We start from the raw sequence: 14851 nt of genomic DNA on the forward strand, positions 1-14851 counted from the left end.
GTCGTTCCGTTTGGACTGTGTACAGCTAGTCAAGCTCTAGCGCGACTGATGACGCACCTTTTCGCCGATCTGGAACCTCTAGTGTTCCATTATCTAGACGACATCATCATTTGCTCTGAAACCTTTGAGGAACATGTCGCGCTGCTGGAAGAGGTAGCCCGCCGATTGCGTCAAGCGAACCTGACAATATCGTCGGAAAAATCAATGTTCTGCAGGAAAAGCATGAAGTACCTCGGTTACATGATCGACGAGCAAGGCTGGCGAGTAGATGACGAGAAGATCCAAGCTATAGTTCAGTTTCCAACCCCGACGTCAAGGAAGGAAGTGCAGCGGTTCTTGGGAGTATGTAACTGGTACCGACGCTTCATCTCCTCCTTTTCGGAGCTAGCGGCACCACTCACAAACCTGACATCAGCCAAGGTAAAGTTCCGGTGGACTCCCGTAGCAGAAGAAGCGTTTCTCAAACTGAAAGCAGCTCTGGTCTCAGCGCCGGTGCTGGCCATGCCAAACTACTCCAAACCGTTCGCGATAGCGTGCGATGCCAGTGACACTGCCATCGGGGCGGTCCTGACGCAAGATATCAACGGTGAAGAACATCCGATTAGTTACTTCTCGCAAAAGCTGTCAGCGTCGGAGCGGAGATATTCCGTCACGGAGCGAGAGTGTTTGGCGGTGATCCGAGCAATCGAAAAGTTTCGAGCATACGTGGAAGGGATCAAGTTCATCGTGTACTGCGACCATGCAGCACTCAGCTACCTCAAGTCAATGAAAAATCCTACAGCTTTGATGAGCAGATGGTTACTGCGGCTAAACGCGTTTGACTTCGAGATTCGTTACCGGAAAGGCTCAATCAACGTAGTACCGGATGCGCTCTCGAGAATAGTATCCGAAGCCGTTTTCACAGTGGATCAAGTGGTGGATCCGTGGTACAAGAAGCTGGTGGATAGAGTAAATAGTGAAGGAGACAAGTTTCCGGATTTTCGTATCGCAAATGACACCCTGTTCAAGAACTGTCGTTGCAAGGATGAAGTCGGAGCAGTATACCACAAATGGAAACAAGTTGTTCCCAAAGAAGAAAGAATGCTTCTGATCCGGAGATTCCACGACGAGCCAGCGGCTGCGCACCTCGGATTCTACAAAACTTGGCACAAACTACAAGCCCACTACTACTGGCCGCAGATGCAGCAGGAGATCAGAGACTACGTGCGGAACTGCGCAACTTGCAAAGCCTGTAAGGCGCCCGGCGTGACGATGATGCCACAAATGGGGAAGCCCAAGCCGGCGAAGATTCCTTGGGAGATGATATCGATCGATTTCGTGGGTCCACTCACGCGCTCTAAGCGAGGGAACACAGTGTTGCTAGTGATAGTGGATTGGGTAAGCAAGTATGTGATCGTCAAGCCAATGTGCACAGCCGATTCGCAAAAGATGGTGGAGTTTCTAGAGGAAGAAGTATGTTTGAAGTTCTCACGTCCTCGGCTGATACTGTCGGACAATGGGAAGCAGTTCGAGTCCATGGTCTTCAAATCTTGGCTAGCAAAGCACAAGATCGGCCACATGAAGACCGCCTACTATTCGCCACAAGCGAACAACGCCGAACGCGTAAATCGCGTCGTGGTTACTTGTATTCGGACGCTACTCGACGGCGATCATCGCGAATGGGATGACAAGTTGCCTGCTATCACAGCGGCGATCAACGCAGCGAAACACGAAGCAACGGGTGTGAGTCCGCACGAAGCCAACTTCGGACGTAACCTGCTGCTACACACGGACCTCTACACACAGCAATCGTTGAACACGGGGGAGGATCCAAAGGTCGCCCAGGAGATGAGATTGTCGACGATACGCCGTATTCAGAAGCTCATCATCGAGCGGATCAAAAACAGCCACGAGCGAGCGAAGCAGCGATACAATCTACGCACGAGAGCGGTGGCGTTCAAGGTCGGAGATCTGGTTTGGCGCCGGACATTCATCCTTTCATCGAAGGCGGACCAAATCAACAGCAAGCTAGAGCCGAAGTTTGTTCCGGCAATTGTGAAGGAAGCCCTTGGAACAAATGTGTACCTGTTAGAGGACGTTTTGAGTGGGAAGAAAGGTCGATTCCATGCAAAAGACATCAAAGCCGATTAAGCGGCAATGTTCAAGCTATGTACGCAGGTAATGCCTGCCAACCAGAATCAAGGGTTGCTGAAAAACACCAATCACTGGGAGCAACGACGACGAAGGAAGTGAAGAAACAGCAACACATTTCTCTTCACTTTCGCCAGACCGATTGAGGAACTAGCGGATTCCGCTCAACCGAGCGAGGTTCCAAAACCTTATCAAGCTATGTAAGCAGACAGAGTCTGTGGACCAGGAGCACTGCGCTCACGAAAATCCGTCGCCAAGCGTGATAAATGGCACAGTCAGGTGTGATGAGCAACAACTTTAATAAACTACCTCTCCACCTCGACAATCAATCGGCATAGCAACAACCGGAGGAAGACCAACGTCCAAACGCAGAGGAAGACCAAAGCGGTCGCCGAACAACGTGGTTCATCAACATTCCCGTCGCGCCAGGGAATGAGCCACAACGAACCGCGCGCCGTTCACGAAGCGAGAGAAATCGTACCCTGTTAAACTGGAAACTTGCAGGGAACTCTGCAGGACGGCAGTTCAGTTCCTGGGTAGGAGGAGTGGAGACCTCGGGTCGAGGACCAAAAATCCGTTCGGCAGGGGTCGAAGCTTACGGATACTATCCGGCGCAAGGGAGCAACGACTGTGCAGTACTGAGAGTGGAGGAGTGGGGGACAAACGGTCCCGAAACAAGAGCAGGTCGCACAACTGGCGATCCAGACAGGCAAGAAATTTCGGTTCATCCAGCATTCCCATCGCGCCAGGGAATGAACCGTGCGCCATTCACGAAGCGAGAGAAATCGTACCCTGTAAACTGGCAACGGGTTGCAGGGACTCCACAGAAGAGCAGATCAGTTCCTGGGTAGGAGGAGTTGAAGCCTCGAGTCGAAGACCAAAAATCTGTTCGGCGGGGGTTGACGCTTACGGCCACTATCCGGCGCAGGGGAACAACGATTATGCGGGAACAGGAGGAGAGAGAAAAGCAAGAAGATGTTGTCCGGGAACAGGACAAGTCCCAAACGGGAGAGAGAAGAAGCACCGAAGACCGCCATCATGAGCACGGTGGTTAGGCCGTTAGCCGATCGAGAGAAATCGAGCCGTTCCACCAAATATTCGTCGACACACCGCACAGAGCTAAAAGTGGCAAAAGTATATCCATTAAAATCGTATGCGTGGCCAAGAGTTAAAGCACTGGGGATTGTCATGAATGGTAACGCGACCCAGGGCGCGGTAAAACCCTATTTCCCGGCCTCGTGACAATTTAGTCGAGTAAATGCGTCTTTTCTCAGTATTCAAACAAAACCAATACGAACCATTTTTGTCCTTGTAAATAGTCTGTAAATATAGCTTCTTTAGATTTGTGTGTGATTTCGCCTATTTTAGTCAATACAATAGGCTTAAATCCTATTTGAATGTTTTGCCGTAGTTTGGTTCGGATTTGTGGAAGCTTGAAAGGACTTTGGTTAGAGACGATTTGAGAGGTCGAAGATTCTGCCAGAAGCAGCTGGCGGGATTATGAGATTAGTTGTACAGTAAAGCTGTTATTCGATGTTGTGAAGAAGATTTGGCAAGCAGTCTAGGCTTGCGCATATAGTTGAGTTAGGTTAAGGAACCGATTGTAACTTGAGGTCTGCTCAAGAGTTTAGTTGACCGATTTGTCTCTGACCATCATCCTAGGAGGATGATTGAAGCATTTTTTGAATTTTTCATAAATCGTTTGATCTCCGATTTATGAAAAATTCTTCCGCTACGGTAGAGTTGTGTTACGTTTAGTATTGTTCATCAAAATTAGGTTCGTTACGACTAAAGTTAAAAAAAATCAAAACATGTAAATCAAGGGAAAAGCACCCTGCACGCCTACATCAGAAAACATCTGTATCATTACCAAAACTACGATACGTCTTCCGCCGCATAACGGTTTGCCGCATAACTGATAGCCAACGGTCGAATTAAACGAAGCCCGCACAGCGCACCCCTGCAGTCGAACAAAAGGCCTATAGTCGTAATGGCAAGTGTCAATCTGACGCGGCGTTCGATTGCACGCACACAGCGAGATAAACAAACTGACAGCGATGAAGTTATTCGCCCGTTGCTGATCTCTCGTCCACACGCGGTGCGAATCAGTTCGCGAGAAATAAAACGTTTCGCGTGGAAAAACGTGTGATTAGGCACAAATCGACTCGCTGAAGACTACCTTTTCGTGACCATTCGAAGGTGAGTTAGTGGCTATTTGAAATTCCGACGATTTTCAACAGCGGATTGTTTCGCAGGATTCACAAAGGTGTACCTAACCTCGTGCATCTGAGTCGGTAACCGGGAGTCCCCGGGAAACGAGCGATCGGTCGTCATTAAGGGACAAGAAGAATCGGCGGCGGGCATAAAGCTTCTCAAAGCCGGACGTACCAACGAATTTGAGAAGAAGGAACTCTCCCCAGGTAATTCTAGCAAAGATCCCGTCTCGAAAAAGAATCCCTAACCTAAAACGACCGTGCAACTTTTCAGTCGCCGCGTGGAGCTAAACCGTCGTAACAAAAGCTCGAAGCGGTCAGTTACTGGAGCAGCTCGGAATCCACGAGAACCGAAAAAAGACCCCTCTGGGTAGGTTCTGATTGAGTATAGTGAGGCAATCAGTTTTTCTAACGTGAATTGGATTCCACAGGGTTTTGTTGTTGAGCCAACTCGATCGAAATCCGGTTGACTCACGGACGGTGGTCATTGTGGACCGACGACACAGTTACGGAATTCGCTTGGACACACATCCGCTCCTCGATTGCCGGAGAGTACCCATCTACCCGATCTCCAGACGCGAGTAAAGACAACGGGTGCACGACGCGTGGCCGATCCGAGATATCCCGAAGCACCGTTGGAGAATCCACTCACATCAGGAATCGAAGGTGGAGTGTTGGAGTGAGGGACAACGTTGGAGTTTCGGCATCGAGACATCGCGCAGGTGCGATCGACGCAGATTGGTTGCTGATTATGGGATCGTGCGGGGATGCTCACGACGCCAGAGCTGGGGGACGCCCCGTGTAGCTGGTACCGTGAGTAGGAAATATGATTAGCATGTAAGGACTTGATTTTGATAGGAAGAAGAGAGAAAGTAGGAATGGAAGGATGATTAGGCTCCGTTAGGAGAAGATGGATCGAAGGAATAAAGCTTTCATGTATGGTTAAATTGATTTGTGGAGTTTTGTTTTCAGTTTTTTGAGCGCAATTCCTTGAGCTTTCCGGGACTGTCTGAGGTTGCTATCCCCCTCGACAGGAAACTCGCAATAACCGTACAAAAGAAATTTGTTCGCTACGCCCTACGCCATCTCTCTTGCAACGACGCTGTTAACCTACCGCCCTATGAACACCGATGTCAGCTACTGGGATTAGACACTCTGGAGCGTAGAAGATCGATAGCTCAAGCTGTTTTAGCGAAAATTCTTGTAGATGAAGTCTGTTCTCCTGAAACGCTTGCTGCCCTTCAAATGTATGCACCAGAACGACCATTACGAACCAGAAACATCCTTTACCTTCCTCCAAGTGTTGTTAATTACGGACTGCACGATCCTGTTCGGTACATGTCATTACGCTTCAATGAGTCCTATAGTGCTTTCGACTTCAACTCCACGCCCAACGCCTTCCGAATACGGCTGGTGTGTATGTTACGCAACGGAATTAGGTGAAATGTCGCCTTTTTTTCTCGGTCTACGACATGGATACGACACCTGATGGAGTACTGGAAGATGAATCTAAAGATGTGTTTTAACACTTTCCGTACAGCACATTGTTATCTCAAAGAAGCTTTTCCACATCCCTATTTCATTAAGACATTTTTTGTCAGATGAAATAAAATAAGATAAATAAATAAGGTACACCGGGGCAAGTTGAAACGGTTTTTTCAAAGTTGAAATTCGAAGTGCTGTAAAAAAATCACCCTTTGATATATTTTGAATCCGTTTGCGGTGTTTGCTAGCTCGGGCCAAATATTATACATAAAAAATGAGCAACCTTAACAAACTTTTTTATAAATATTTTTTATATTTAAATTATTTTTTTATATGCATCGTTTCAGTTTACCCCGCGAATCGGGGCAAGTTGAAACACTGCGTTATACTCAGACGTAAGCTAATTTTGCCGTATTAATAACAAAATGTATGTACTCAGTGAAACTCAAGAAGCACGAGGTTGGAAAGGTGACTATAATATTGCCAGGATTCGCATAAGAGTCCCACGTAAGTTTTTGACGATTTTGATTTTCTTTCAGTAATTAGCTTAAAATTGTCTTCTGTTTAAGAAAAACTGATAAAATAGTAGGCTTTGTTCTAGAAATTTTAATACAAATTCCACTTTTGTTGTCTCATCTTGATATTTACTCTCATAAAAATCAGACTCCAGATTTTGATAGGTACTCTTTTACACAAGAAATAAACTTAAGTATGGTCTATTTAATTGTGGGACAATTAACACGGATAAATACGGATAAAGAATATTATGTCAATTTTTTGGAAAGATACCAATTTTTTCTCAATTTATTAGATTTTTTTGTATTTCTCCATGTAAAACAAGTTTGATAAATTCAACAGCAAATTACTCAAGTCAACGAAACTGACATGGGACTTTTATGCGAATAAGGGCAGTGTACAACAAAGTCACAAGCGTATTTTCAGAGACCAAATTCTGGATAACGCACTGCGTTGAAAATTTATCAAATTGATTTCCTCCTACTATGACCACTCAGATTACTATTCAGCATGCTTCATTATTTGGTTCACTTGTATATTGCGCAGTTGATTAATTCGGCTGTGGCTTCTTCATAACTACATTAATTAACCAGCCATCACATCTCTCATAAACTCTTCGATTAGAGAAATAAACAGCTGGGGTAGTGAAAGATGTAGTTAACGAAATGTTCACATACTCTATGTTTTATTCTTCTGAGCGTCAGTGCTCAGTAGATTAAGAATCTCAAAACTGCAGTTTAAACATGACCTCTTTTCATTCTAGTGGAGATTGTAGGAAGGTTGCATTCAGAACGGAATGGGCGGAAGTTTATTAAATTTGGGTTCAGAAGTTTGCATGTTTTCATAAATTTATGTTTTTTGAATGTATGTATTAACGGACACAACTTTTTCTAAAATATAGCAGAGCACACTTCGATCCAATCATGAAAATTATAGTGGACGAGGCGAATGTCAAAAGGAGTGATTCAAAATTTATAGCATTAGCTGCGTAAAAAGCTGGTAAGCTACCGCGGCGAATAAATTGACTGCAGCAACCACCACCGACGGCCATTACTGATGCTGTTCGGATCGATAACGGCGCAATCATTTCCATTTAATTGTACGTCACTTTAAAGAAAATACGGCTAAAATCAACTCTTCCGTTTCAAATGCGGGTTCTGAGATGATCGGATTTATGCTTCTTGAGCTCTGTTGAGCATTTACAACTAGTAACAGCAACCAACCGATTGTTCGAATTTTGAGTGCTATATTTCACTTTTCATGTAAGATGTTTTGTAATGCACTATTATATTCAAAAGCAAGGTTAGTTGAGAGAAATGCTCAGTAAAAGTTCAACCAAATTAGCTAAAAATTAGGAGGATTATTATGTGATGATTTTTTTGTAATTATAAAAATCACAAAAATAAAGATTTAAAAAAGGGGAATTATTAAAACAGTAAATGGGGAGCGAAAAATTCAAAATTTGATTCACTCTAATATGCCAATTTATCTTGTATTGCGTCGAATAATCAGTTCTCCGGCTAACACCATTAAACTTAGTCCAGCTCCAACACTATACGCTATCCACAGCAAAGATAAATCCTCAACTTTAACCTGCTTGTCTCCATCGTGTTCCTTGGCTTCATTTCTATCGTACGCTTCTGATGTCCTGAACAATGCACCTTCAGCAAAAAACACTCCAGCGTAGAAACTAATCTTGTTGTGAATTCCAACACCTCCGAAAGTGACTGCCAACACAGGATACGGCTGCAGTTGCACCTTTGCCCATCGGTAGTACTTGACAATCTTCTCCTGGCTCATATAGGCGTCAACCAATATCTCGAAAGTAGGGTCTATCAAATAACACTCAAACCTTCCACGGTCCAGTGCTGTTGGTATGTAATTTTTAATCTTAATCACTGATCGACAAGCACCCAAATTGCGGAATTCTAAAAGTGTCGCAATACCCGATAACGTCCAACAGCAGGATTCATTCACTTGTTCAATAGAGTCCAGCTCCGGGTAAAAACGTGGATTGAGCAAAAACGATATGACCAACGATTCGTATGCAGTCACTAAAACAACACTCAGCAGTTTAAAAATGCCGACATTGATCTGCTCCAGCAATCGATGGAAATGAATGCGGGAGCTCAGCACGGTACAGGCAAGGATTTCTTGAATACTCTTCATGTACCGGAAAATGCCGACTTGTCGAGAACAGCACATACGGAGAAATGCGATTGCCAAGATCAGAATTCCGTAGGCCGCCCATGTCTGTATGTCGTATGGATCCACCAGAACATAGATAATCGGTTTGAGCTGTTCGAGTTTTGGAACTAACGCACGCAATCCAGTAGTTCGGTGCATATAGATATGATGGAGCAAATCTCCATGAGCCTTTATGAATTGTGTGTAGACTATTCCAGTGTTCACCGAAGTTTGAACCAGAGTTGCATTCATTCATTCATTCATTCATCATCATTCGATCGTTTATGTCGTCGAAAGCGGCAGCGGAAGTCACAATCAATAATATGTGTGTCAAGACGTTTTTGAAATGGTTCACGATGGAATGACTTTCCACAAACATCAACAAGCATGAAGCGAAGCGTGATGTCCGATGAAAACGTCGGATGTCGTTAATGACAATTTTGAGCGTCGTTGAGTTGGCCATGTATAGGTTTAAAACACGTTCCAATGGTGCGGATAGATCGTTTTCAAAGTACACTGTCTCAGGATGTCCGGGCGAACAAATTTGGGATTTTGAATGGTGCAATTGCTGAATAAGTTCGTAGTTTTGTTGACTCATTACAACGGACAGCAGTTTTAGAGCCAGCAAAGCTATTCTCATGTTAAGGTTTTTTTTATTGAAACACAACTCCTGTCACTGATGAATCGGTTGCAATTGACTTGATAAACCATGCTGATATCGTTTATGGTTGTTCGTCAACACATACTTATTTTCATTACCAGTTTATTTCGTGACATGGATATTTGTTTACAAAAATTGTTACCATTATAATTTAAACTCAAAACTGATGAGTTATCCACTGGTTTCATTTGAATAGTTACCAAAACCGGAGGTTGGAGTTGTTCAATGATATGACAAATATAACAAATGTCTCATTGAGGTTGAGGATCGATGTTTTCTCAAATCATAATCATTCATAATCATGAACGTGTTCTATTTCATACATTTATGGTGGCTTAAAATGATTTTTGGAAAATATGGAGCCTACTGGGTCAAGTTGAGTTTTTCTATGTGAATTTTGACCTTGGTATGATTTATTTAAGTGCAAGAATAATTTGCTGTTTGATTTCTCAAGAACTTGTGCGTAGAGATCGGTAGGAGTAAAGAAATGTCTCAAGTGCCTTGATAAGATAAAAGCGTAGTTGGAGAGATGTTTACAGATTAAATCCAAAAATGCCAAAAAATACAAGCAACAGAAGAGATTGTTCTCATCTGCAGAGATGAAAGACAGTTTTGCGTTCCATCTCATCCATTTTATATAACGAGATAATTGTTGTGAACTTTTTGAGCTGGGATAATTTGTATATTTTAGAAGTAGAACTTAATTTATGTCAAAAGATGGCTATTTTTTTGTCTAAACATTGGTAACTAATACTTTTTAACTCAAAACATCATCGAAAACCAACTACTTTTCCAAATGCGCAGAAGGCGATCATTCTAGACCAACATTTGAAATGGATGTATAAGCCAAAACTTATTCTTTCCAATTATTTGTTTATATATGTAACTGGACTCCATTGGACCAGAGTCTATTATATATAGAGTTATGCAAAGAGTGAAGCCAAATCTACCTATTGACCTGTCAAACCGTCTACCTAGCGAGCAAAGTTAAAATAAAGATTGTTGGCGAATTAAAACGCAAGAATTGGAATGTATTAAATTTGTTCTAGAAACAGCTTCAAAACACTATACACAAGAAACTCACGTGGTTGCACTCTGTTGATGACTTGGTTATCGAATTAAAAAGCTTCACATTCCCGTGAAGTCACTTGAAGGGTTGGACGAAAATGAAGTTGCCAACATAATAACAACAGCAGCATTCAGAATAAGTGTAAGAAGATCCCCTTTGCGCAACTTTATAATCAGAAACTTTGCATTGGACAAGCGAACGAATCCTGCTGTCGGATGTTTTCGAATATTGTGAAACTTTTGAATTTGATTTCAGAAAGCAGAAAGAATTAATTTTGCCCTATAACCCGTTTTCAACTGTTGCTATAGCATTGTCCTATTCCGTTTCTAGGCTAGTTGTCTCTTTTCTTCTGCTTTTCGTTTATGGAACTGTCCGTGTCTGCATCTATCTCTTTCCTTTCCGTGGTTACCCTTATGGCTGTCAGTGTGGAATTTCCAATGTTGGCTACGAAGCAAACTGTGGTGAAGGAATACAAGTGTCAGTTCCGTGTACATTCCCTGCACATAAAAGAGTAACAATATTACCCGAAATACGAAGATGTGCGTCGAATAATCAGTTCTGTAACAAACACCATTAAACTTAGTCCAGCTCCAACACTATAGGCTATCCACAGCAAAGATAAGTCCTCCACTTTAACCGGCTTGTCTCCATCGTGTTCCATGGCCTGACTTGACTCGTACGCTTCTGATGCCCTGAAAATGCACCTTCAGCAAAAAACACTCCGGCGTAGAAACTAATCTTGTTGTGAATTCCAACACCTCCGACAGTGACTGCCAACATGGGATACGGCTGCAGTTGCACCTTTGCCCATCGGTAGTACTTGACAATCTTCTCCTGGCTCATAAAGTCGTCAACTAATCTCTCGAAAGTAGGGTCGATCAAATAACATTCAAACTTGCCACGATCGAGCGCTGTTGGAACGTACTTATCATTCTTAAACACTGATTGACACGCATCCAAATTGCGGAAATTTAAAAGTTTAACAATATTCGAAAACATCCAACAGCAGGATTCGTTCACTTGTCCAATGGAGTCCAGTTCCGGATAAAAACGTGGATTGAGCAAAAACGATATGACCAGGGATTCGTATGCTGTCACTAAAACCACACTCAGCAGTTTGAAAATACCAACACTGACTTGCTCCAGTAATCGATGGAAATTTATGTGGGAGCTCAACACAGTCCAGGCAAGGATTTCTTGAATACTCCTCACATACCCCAAAAGGCTGATTTGCTGAGAACAGCACATACGGAGAAATGCGATTGCCAAGATAAGAATTGTATAGGCCGCCCATGTCTGTATGTCGTATGGATCCACCAGAACATAGATAATTGGTTTGAGCTGTTCGAGTCTAGGAACTAAAGCACGCAATCCAGTAGTTCGATGCATGTAGATTTGATGGAACAATCCTCCATGAGCCACCATAAACTGCGTGTAAACCAATCCAATTTTCACCGGATTTTGCACCAAAGTCGCATTCATTTGTGTTGCCACGAAGTTAGCAAACAATGCTTCCATGGCATTGTTTTCCGAAGCCATGAATTCAGCGCCTGCCAGATCACGGGTTGTTTCGACTAGTTGCTGACGAGCTTTGTCCACCGATTCTGCTTCTGTAGAAACTGGTTAAAATGGTAGATGGTCAGTTGATTCTGCGCCAATACGAGAAACACCGTATCATTTATTCTGTGTTCAATGAACCGGGCGTTTATGCCCTCGAAGTTGGTAGCGGAAGTCACAATCAATAATTGGTGTGTCAAGACATGTTCGAACTGGTTCGCGATGGAATGATCTTCCACAAACATCATAGAGCATGAAGCGAAGCGTGCTGCCCAAAGGAAGCTTCGGATGTCGGTAATGACAGTTTTGGACGTCGTTGAGTTTGCCATGTACAGATGCAAAGCCCGTTCTAATGGCTGGGTGAGACCGTTTTCAAAGTATACTAGCTCAGGATGTCCGGGCGAACAAATGTGGGACTTTGAATGGAGCAATTGCTGAACGAATTCGTCTTTTAGTTGACTCATTACAATGGGCAAAAGTTTTAGAACAAGCAAAGCTATTCTCATGTTGAACTGTTTCTTAATTGAAAACACTATTGTCACTGTTGAATCGGTAACAACTGTCATGGTGCTGTCATGGTCCACGTTAAATTATTTATTCTAATCACCAGTTTATTCCGTGGGAGGGATATTTATTATCTAACTTCAGGGTACGTATAGTAGCGTTATCAAACTTATTCAAACAAATAAGCATTTAATAAGTAAATTAATGGAGCATGAAGCAAAGAAAAAAGTATTTCAATCACACAACAGCGCAGTATTGACTAATGTTAGTGCGTCACATATATAAAAGGTTATTTTTTTTATTTGTTTGAGTAAGTTTGATAACGCTACTATACGTACCCTGAAGTTAGATAATAAATATCCCTCCCACGGAATAAACTGGTGATTATAATAAATAATGCGCTTTTGAACGTGCACCATGACAGTTGTTACCGATTCAACAGTGACAAGAGTGTGTTCAATTAAGAAACACTTCAACATGAGAATAGCTTTGCTTGTTCTAAAACTATTGCCCATTGTAATGAGTCAACTAAACGACGAACTCGTACAGCAGCTGTACCATTCAAAATCCCAGGTTTGTTCGTTTGGTCATCCTGAGTTAGTATACTTCGAAAACGGTCTTTCCCCGCCATTGGAGCGTACTTTGAATCTGTACATGACGAACTCTGCGACGTCCATGACTGTCATTACCGACATTCGCAGCTTCCTTTGGGCAGCACGCTTCGCTTCATGCTCTTTGATGTTTGTGGAAGATCATTCCATCGCGAACCATTTCGAACATGTCGTGACACACCAATTATTGATTGTGACTTCCGCTACCAACTTCGATGGCATAAACGCCCGGTTCATTGAGCACACAATAAATGATACGGTGTTCCTCGTGTTGGGGCAGAAACAGCTGACCATCTACCATTTTAACCAGTTTCTACGGAAGCAGAATCGATGGACGAAGCTCGATACCAACCCACTGGTCGAAACAGCTCGTGATCTGGCCGGCGCTGAGTTCATGGCATCGAAGAGCAATACCATGGAAGCATTGTTTGCTAACTTCGTGGCATCCCAAATGAATGCTACTTTGGTACAAACTCCGGTGAAAACTGGATTAGTCTACACGCACTTTATGGTGGCCCATGCAGGTTTGTTCCATCACATCTATATGCACCGAACTACTGGATTGCGTGCGTTAGTTCCAAGACTCGAGCAGCTCAAACCGATTATCTATGTTCTGGTGGATCCGTACGACATACAGACATGGGCGGTTTACGGAATGCTGGTCTTAGCGATTGCATTTCTCCGTATGTACTGCTCTCAGCAAATAAGCCTTTTACGGTACGTGAAGAGTGTTCAAGAAGTCATAGCCTGGACGGTGTTGAGCTCCCACATCAATTTCCATCGATTGTTGGAGCAGATCAGTGCTGGCATTTTCAAACTGCTGAGTGTGGTCTTAGCAACGGCTTACGAATCGCAGGTCATATCGTTTTTGCTCAATCCACGTTGCTATCCGGAGTTGGACTCTATTGAACTATTGAACGAATCCTGCTGTTGGATGTTTTCAGGGATTGCAAAACATTTGGATTTCCGTTATTTAGATGCGTGTCGATCGGTGTTTAGGAATGCAAAGTACGTTCCAACAGTGGTGGATCGTGGCAGGTTCGAGTGTTATTTGATCGACCCTACTTATGAAAGGTTGGTTAACGACTTTATGAGCCATGAGAGTATTATCAAGTACTATCGATGGTCCAAGGTGCAACTGCAGTCGTGCCCTATATCGGCAGTCACTTTCGGAGGAGTTGGAATTTATAAAAAGATTAGTTTCTACGCTGGAGTATTCTTTGCTGAAGGTGCGTTGTTCAGGGCTTCAGAAACGTACGAAAGAAGTAAGGCCATGGAACACGATGGAGACAAGCCGATTAAAGTGGAGGACCTTTCTTTGATATGGGTAGCCTATTGTGTTGGAGCTGGACTTAGTTTAATAGTGTTTGTCGCAGAACTGATTATAGGGCGCTGCACGAACGTATCGTTTGTCAGGATAGTTAGAAAACAACAAAGCCAGTAACTGTCCATTTCGACAGTTATTGGCCTTATTGTTTTCTAATTTCTATGCAGAAAGAAAGAGATAAAGCTCGTCCGTGCAGCTCTCTAAGTATTTGACGCAATATTAAATTATTTTGCACATCTTCTTATCTGGGTTTTTATAATAAATCTATATACATAAAAATGAATTTCTGTCTGTCTGTGCTTTATAGACTCGGAAACTACTGAACCGATCGACGTGAAAATTTGTATGTAGAGGTTTTTGGGGCCGGGGAAGGTTCTTAAGATGGTTCGAGACCCCTCCCCGCTTTGGAAAGGGGGGCTCCCATACAAATGAAACATCAATTTCTTCATAACTCGAGATCTAATCAGAAAATAAATCAATTTTAGGCGAAACAAAGTTCGTCGGGTCTGCTAGTATACAATATAAATAACAATATACAGTGGCAGGTATAATAAAGCGCCAACATGTCGTTTTTCATACGAAATGGTCGAC

The 14851-nt window shown here is 43.2% G+C and overlaps 1 protein-coding gene and 1 long non-coding RNA gene across 2 annotated transcripts in view; both read left to right on the forward strand.

Moving 5' to 3' along the window:
- LOC134220720 (uncharacterized protein CG43867-like) overlaps positions 1-14851 on the forward strand; it is an 840013-nt gene that overhangs the window by 287180 nt on the left and 537982 nt on the right.
- LOC134227961 (uncharacterized) lies at positions 4129-5285 on the forward strand. The gene is made up of 4 exons (XR_009983803.1): positions 4129-4329; positions 4386-4550; positions 4618-4713; positions 4775-5285. It is a non-coding gene; the product is annotated as an uncharacterized LOC134227961 (long non-coding RNA).

Source organism: Armigeres subalbatus, chromosome 3 (genome assembly GCF_024139115.2).
Source record: "Armigeres subalbatus isolate Guangzhou_Male chromosome 3, GZ_Asu_2, whole genome shotgun sequence".
Classification (NCBI taxonomy): Eukaryota; Metazoa; Arthropoda; class Insecta; order Diptera; family Culicidae; genus Armigeres; species Armigeres subalbatus.